This window comes from Cricetulus griseus, chromosome 6 (assembly GCF_003668045.3).
Source record: "Cricetulus griseus strain 17A/GY chromosome 6, alternate assembly CriGri-PICRH-1.0, whole genome shotgun sequence".
NCBI classification, from domain to species: Eukaryota; Metazoa; Chordata; class Mammalia; order Rodentia; family Cricetidae; genus Cricetulus; species Cricetulus griseus.
In genome coordinates, this window is record NC_048599.1 from 64,674,631 (window position 1) to 64,682,652 (window position 8,022).

The window sequence follows — 8,022 nt, forward strand, 5'->3', positions numbered from 1 at the left end:
CCCCTCTCATCTACTTGTAAGCCATTACCTCAGGCTTGGCAGCCTAGGACTCCTCCCTCTTTCCTGTAGTATGGGCTTAACCCAGGATGGTTCCTTGTGAGCCTTGGCTCCTGGGGGCTTTCCTGCCAGGTATATCTGTGCAAAAACCATATCTGTGCAAAGCCCCTGGTGTTTAAACTAGAACCCTCTGCCATGTATGTCATCAGACTCACACCATCTGGAAAGAGACCCAGCCAAGGGGAAGCATGATGAGTCATCTGGGAGGCTGCGATGAATGATTTTCCACTGATTAATTGACCGAGTGGACTATGTACATGTAGGAAATGGAAGATCAGTATAACTAAATTTTATGTAACATTTATGGTTTGCAAAACTGCTTTCCTGTGACCTGTCTTATTTGATATAATCATCATAAAGATTGAAACTATTTAAGGTTTCCCACAATGGCTTGAGTTCTGTAAGTTTGTTGGCAAGCCAGCCGTGTGAGGCTTGAATACATCTGTCTCTGTGGACTTGTGTAATTCCGGGCTGTTTAACTGAGAAACTCTAACGATGCTGGGCATTATGGCAAACCACACGTGGATGTGGGTGGCTGGCATTTTGGGGACCTGAGGTTATAGGAAGTGACTGTTGTGACAAGTTTCCCTCTTGGAACAAATTGGTACAAACATCTTGGTCACCACGGTCCATAAAGAGTTAGTGAAGCAGGCTAGGTTTAGCAGACCACAGTTAAGCATGGCAATTAAATCTGAGTGTGCACATTGACCACTGTGGGTCATGTGATTTTCAGGATGGAGAGGCATGTGGGATTTGGGTTTAGTTATCTTAGGGTTTCTATTGCTGTGAAGAGACACATGACCACGGCAACTGTTATAAAAGGAAAACATTTAATTTTGGTGGCTCACTTATAGTTCAGAAGTCTAGTCCATTATCATCATGGTGGAGTGCAGGGCAGCACGCAGGCAGACATGGTGCTGGGGAAGGAGCTGGGAGTTCTTACATCTTGACTGACAGGCAACGACTCAACAGGCAAGGGTCTGTCTCACTGGGAGTTGCTTGAGCACATGTGAGACCTCAAAGCCTGCCTCCACAGTGCCACTCCCTTTGGGGGCCATTTTCTTTTCTCTCCTCACTCCACAGTGAGGGCATTTGCCATAATGCCCAGCATCGTTAGAGTTTCTCAGTTAAATAGCCCGGAATTATACAAGTCCACAGGGACAGATGTATTCAAGCCTCACACGGCTGGCTTGCCAACAAACTTACAGAACTCAAGCCACAGGGAGTGAGGAGAGGATGGATTGTACAGCTAGCAGAATGTATATTGAGGTAGGCCTCGGATTCTGGCTCCTGCTTGGATGAGTCATGAAGCAATAACATCGCTACACCATATAGTTTAGTTTCTCAGTTCAAAAATGGAGATCTGCTGTCTGGTCCATCTCACAGTGTTGATGTGACAGCTAAATTAAGGTACAGGAAGGCACTTTGAAAAATGTAAAAATGTTACACAAACACAAAGTATATTTGTTTGCTTGTTGAGTGATGCAGGGGATCAAACCTAGGTCCTTGCCCTTGCTAGGCAAGTGTGCTACCACTGGGCTCCATCCCTAACTCTCAAAGCTTCATTCTTATGCTTGTCACTTCTTTTGTCCTCCCATTTTTACTTCTAGTTGTAAATAGCTTGAGGTTTGAAAGGTGGTCCTTTTTTCCAGTTCCCTGTGTTCTGCTAAGCTCGGGTCTGAGAAAAACCACTCTTAATCTTTACCTAGTAATCTTTGGAGGAATCAGTTCCACTGGCCTTATCTTCACCCCAGTGGTGGTGACCAGGGAGTTAGGATCATGGGGCTGTAGGGAGGAGCAGTGCTTGGTGAAGATGGCAGAGCAGCAACTTTTCCTACTTGGACTTGCCTTTCCTGTTTCTTGCTCTCTGGACTGTATGGCCATCTCAGCGGATGCCAAATCAAATGTGAAACACGTCACAGGTGAACATCAGAGGGGCTGGTGAAAGACAAATGTGAGGATGAATCAGAGAACTGGCCTGCACGGAACTGGAAGCAGACTGTCTGCTTGCTGAGCTCTCTGGTCCTTTACACTTCCCTAACTAGCATCCCATCAGGGCGTCCTGTAGGATTATGGTCTCTTTATTTCAGAGGACAGCAAGGTGAAACACAGGCCAGAGCTAGGTTATAGAACCCAGCCAGCGCGGCCAGAACAAAAGGGGCCCCGGGTCCCCACGTGCAGCCCCTTAAGAAGCTCCCTTACGTCACCATGGCTTTCCTTCACCACGCCCTTCTGGGCGAGTCCCCGGATCCACCTGGTACCTGCCCCAGGACTATTGGGCGGGGCTAGGGTGACTCCCTACAATTCCCCTTTTAGTCTAAGAGAGGATTAAAACTTAATAGTGTAAAATATCCAAAACTAACAATCATAAGGGTGAAATACAAGAAGATACAATAATCTGCTATGGTACATCCTATGACTATTGGGCGGGGCTAGGGTGACTCCCTACAGCGTCCCTACTGTGTTTCTACTTTTATTCATTCAACAAGTAATTAGCAATTAGTCTGTATGCTGTTCCGGCAACTCTGGCCTTCATAGGTTTCAACACCTGTGTACACTGTCCTAATTTGCCTTTCCAGGATTTTGTAAACCAACTACAAGTCAGGTATTAGCTCTTTCTAGCCTCTTGTGAAGGATCAGCCCTGACTGGAGGGATCTAGCAGGTTTTGATTGCTGTGTTCCTTCCTATCCCCAGGGCAGTTCCCATTGGTCGTCAGTCTAGAGGCATCCACAGGGGTAAGAACGATTGGGAACTGTGAACTTGTTTTCGCTCAGCACTTCACTCCAGCCGGTGAAGTGGGCTGGTTAAAGGAGGACCCGCAAAGAGAAGAAACAGACCCGACAGCATCTCCTGCTATGACCTGCAGCCCTAGATTAAGGAGACTGAGAATGAGATGGGAGAAGGGACACAAGAAGTTTAGTGCATGTCTGTAGTGTACTGGGCTAGAAGCTGGGAGTCCTATATATGTGGATTGTTACAGAAACAGTTCTGTCGGGGACAGGGGACCAGGGAAGCTGCCACTTGGATAACCATCACACTGGAGCTGGAACTTCTCTGAGGATTTATGTCATGGGTACTCGAGTTTGAGTAGAAGAAGTAAAGAAAACAAAATCTTTTTAGTCACTGTGTCAATTACAGATGCCTATGGGGTGGGTGTGGCAGGGACGATGGGCATATTTGAGGCTGCCAACAGGTTTGGCTATGTCCGAACAATTGGTAAATGCCACAGACGGTCTATATTCCCTAGGCCCCTAAGGTCACACAGGGAAACTCCTGCCTCTCTAATAGCCCATCTTGTACTTCTGGCAGGGTGTCCTTTAATGCTTGTCCTTGCAGATAAGGCTTCCACATATCTGAATATCCCCTCAGTGGTGACAGCAGTAGTGCTCAGTGGTACTGGCTGGAAGACAGTCTACATGTATGTTTGTGTTGGTCAAATCACCAGCACCACTTCAAGGCCAGCAGATGGAGGCCGGTGTCTCTTTGGCTTGCTATTTAACTGTTACTCACCAGAGGTCACATTCTCTGTGACATGAACCTGTTCTTTTTGCAGGTGACACATTTGATCACACCCCACCCCGGGACCAAGCACAGACTCTTCATAGCATGTTAGAATATCCCTAGTACACAGATGGTTCAACCCACAGGAGAGAGACCGGACCAAGGCAGAGTGACACTCACCTAGGGCTGGGATGACTGTACTGAAGGGGATCTCCCAGGAGGGGACTTGGGAACTGTTAATCATTCTCCCCAGGAAACTGTCCTAATTTTTCTTTGCGTGAGGCAGAGGGGACAGCCTGTCTAGGTCACTAGCCTGCCTTGCAGAGGAAGACCCAGGAGACCTTCCTAATGCCATCCTCCTAATAGGACAGCTCGGAAGGCTTGTGTCAACAAGCCCTGCACAGTTTGGATAAACGTGAATGACTAACGTTTTCCCTACAAGCAGCAGGAACGGACGGGCCTGCTGGGAAGAATTCTTTTGCTGTAAACCACTGAGCGGGTCTGTCTCCTGAACCCAACCAGAGTGTCTTTTCTCTTGTCTCTCCCCTTCTTTCCATGTTTCCAGGCCTTCAGCAGATGATGGGAGGGACCATTTGTTGAGTCTGTCCAGACCCTAAATAGTTCTTGGTCACTGAAGTGTGTAAAAACATGGCAGTGATGCAGGTGCTATTGTCTAAAAGTGTTTACAAAGAAAGGGAGGGAAGAGCAGTTATTTGACAGAAAATGACACATTGCACTAATACTGTAAGGCTCTTGCTTTTAATGTGTGGTCAGTGAATAGGACTGTTGGCATCAGCTCCCATTTAACTAGGTCTGTATACAGCATGCTGGAGCCTGGTAAGTGCCTCTGGCTTTTTTTACAGGCAGCATTTTGGTGCCTTGGGGTCTGGGCCATGGACCAGCAAGATGTGCCTGCAGGCAGGGAGTGGTCAGAACTCCTAGCTGGCCAGATTGGGAGCTGTGGCTACAGTAAATTGTCAGTACCTATTCATGATCCTCCCGAAGCCTACTTTACCCTACTCTCGAGCCTTCTCATGCCCCTGCCTCAGGATGCCTGTGCCATAAGGCACATCTGATCACCTCCCTCATCCTCAGAGAAGGCATTGAATGTGAGAGAGGCTGAGAGGCAACTGCCAGAGTATGCCCTGCTCTGTTGGGCAGAAACAGCGCTGTTCTTATGGGGAATCAGTAAGAATGGGAGCACTTGGATTCTGAGCTCTTTCAGTAGCATTATTTTCATGTCTAGAAGCAGATCCATAGTGTTCATTCAACAAGGACAAAAACACAAGCAAACTAAATGGCTGGATGGCACCCAGAAGACTTACATACGGCTTTTGTGGATGATGGGAGAAACATGTGTGACACTGATATTTATGTCCTCTGGTACCCTGATGCCTCTCAGATAATCTGCAGCCTTCTGACTATGGGACACATCTTGTGTTGCCCCCTGTGCTCAGAACAGATGCCTCTGTGAGCTCGTGCTAAACAGTAGTATAGAATGGTGAATTCTTTTTCATCCTTTCCTCCCAAACTTTTTTAAAAAAACTTTTTATTTTATGTACATTGGTGTTTTGTCTGCTTGTTTGTCTGTGTGAGGGTGGCAGATCTTCTGGGACAGGAGGTACAGATGGTTGTGAGCTGTCATGTGGGTGCTGGGAATTGAATCCAGGTCCTCTGGAACAGCAGCCAGTGTTCTTAACCACTAAGCCATCTCTCCAGTCCCCGTTTTTATCCAATCTTAAAGCTCTAATATCTGTAGGAAATATAGTAGCACTTATCTAACTTCAAAAATATGTTTGAGCAAGGCTGGAGAGATGGATCAGTGCTTAAGAGCACTGGCTGCTCTTTCAGGGGACCAGGGCTCAGTTCTGAGCACCCATATGGTGGCCATCTATAACTCCAGTCCTGGGGATCTGATGCCCTTTTCAGGCCTCCACAGGTACTGGGCGCACACAGGATATGTTTATGTTTGTTTGTTTGTTTGTTTTTAAATATTTGTAATGGATAAAGACTCCATGAAAAGGGTAAAAAGAATCAGTAAACTACTTAGCCAAAGGGAAATGATCCAGTAGAAAGGAAATAATCCTCATCTGGGGTCTACTGAGTACTTTGTAGGTTACAGTTTTGTCCTCATAAATCCTTTGTGGGTGTTTCTGTGTATGAGCAATGTGCCAAGAATGAACAGCTCAAGGATATGGGATCTAGATTTGGATCCTTTGTGTTTGACTAGAGCAGAAGCAAAATTCCCCATTGATAACCTGTATCTCTCACCTTTGCCCACTAGAGGGCAGTAGATACCCCCCCACCCCAGTGAGCTAAAAACATCTCCAGATGATCAGATGATTTTAAATGTTCCTTTCAGGTTAAAATTTTCTGTTGAAGCATGCTGGTCCAGCTCTCTGTCTCTGTCTCTGTCTCTGTCTCTCTCTCTCTCTCTCTCCCTCTCCCTCCCCTCTTCCCCTCTCTCTCCCTCCCTCTCTCTCTCTCTCTGTCTGTCTCTGACTCTCTGCCCCCTTCTTGTTTCCTCTGCATCTCTGTCCCTTTCTTATCACCACTGAATACTCCAAACAAAATTTGGGGAGTAACTTTAAGGATTCAGTAATTATGCTTAAACATGTTTTTACCATAAAAGTGATAAAAAGCCATTGTGAATCATTAGGACAAAATAATAATAATAAAAAAAACTGTTTACAGTCTTACCACTTAGAAGTTTCCACTTTTGGCATCTGGGTTGGGGGGGGGTAGCCTTTTTACTTTAGTAATTTCCTCTTCACGGGTAGTCTTAAAAATAACGCTTCAAATAAAGGATCTAAATTATTTGTCTCTCTGTGTGTATGGTGGGGGAGCTATGTGCACAGGAGAGCAGAGGCCAGAAGACTGGGCCAGACTCTAGCAGCAGATGTTACAGAAGGTTGTAAGCTTCCTGTTGTGGGTGCTGGGAACCGGAACTCAGGTCCTCTGCAAGAACAAGTGTCCTTAACCACTGAGCCATCTCTCCAGACTTTATAAGTATTATTTATCTGTATTCTGTGGTAAATATTACTGAAAAAATATTATTCTACATCCTAACAGGTCAATGTCATTATTTTTAGCAACTGCATTATGTTCTATTGTATGCACAGTGCAAAAATTCCCCCAAGTGGTGGACATTTCGAGTTTTTTCCAATTTATTATCTCCATAAGTATTTCCTTAGTGAATATATATGCACTTGGCCCTTTATGTAGACTCCTGATAAATTCCTCAGGGTGTACATTTCTGAGAAAAGAATAACTCCGCCAAGATCTTTGTATTTTTAGTTTCAGTTTCCTAATTACTGTCAGATTGCTCTCAACGGTTTAAGTGATATATGTAGTGTTTCTCTCTCCCTCAGTCTCCCTCTTTCTCCTCTCCCTCTCCTCCCTTCTTGGGCAGTATTTTTCCACTTGTTTTCTGTGAGCACCATCCTTTAAAAATTCCACTGACAGATAAAAGTGGCATCTTACTGTTTTAATTAGTATTTATTTCATCGCTACAAACTTGAACATCTTTCCTTCCATGTGTTGCAAGTATTTGTTTTTCTTATGCGTTGAGGTGTTCAACACGATGCATTCCTTCTTTATCAGTTATAGCTGTGCCTGGCACTTTCATATTGCCTGCGGTGTGTTTTCACCTTCACATGTTAAGGTTTTAGTATGCATAGGATACTAGGATACGGCGGGTGGGGGTGGGGGTGGGGGTGGTGCCTGCGCATCGTGAAAATCCGGGAGAAGCAGTGGAATTGAGTGATGGCCACCAGGTGGTGCCATTGGCTCAGAATGGAATCACTGCTCTGGCAAGTGATCCTAAGATGAGTGAGGTGGTAAAGTGCCTGAGAGCTCTTGCCCCACACAGGACACCATTGGTCGAGTTTGTAATTAACCTGACAATGATCAGGAATGGGCCCAATGCGTTTGGTTTGTATGTGTTCTGGGGTAGAAGGTCAGGGCCTTTTTCTTTTTTGTTTAAAATATGTGACAGCTGTGAGATATTTTGCACCATATATAGTTGCCTAATAAAATATACAGTCTCACGGTTTTCAAGATATTTGTATCGCAACAATCCATTTTATAATATTTTGTCATCCCCTATCCCTGTCATTTCCCCAGCCCCCTCTCCCTTTCCCAAATCCCCAAGAACACTAACACAGCTTCTTGTCACAGTGATTCCATATAAATGGACCCTCCTGGAGGTGTTCTTCGTGATGAGGGGACTTTCTTACTGTTACTCCAGACTTGCCAGTACTGCCCTGCCTGACTTCCTGGCAGGAGACATGAGCACTTCCCTGTCTACCTAAAAACAGATGGCTCTTCAATGATTAGCCCAGAATGCTAAACTGGAAGATTTCTGAGCCCCAGGCCTCCCAGGAGCTTGGGTTTGGTGCAGTGGGCGTCCAAGGCTGGTGAGGATTGTTTGTCAGTAACTCACGTGACTCTACTGACAACAA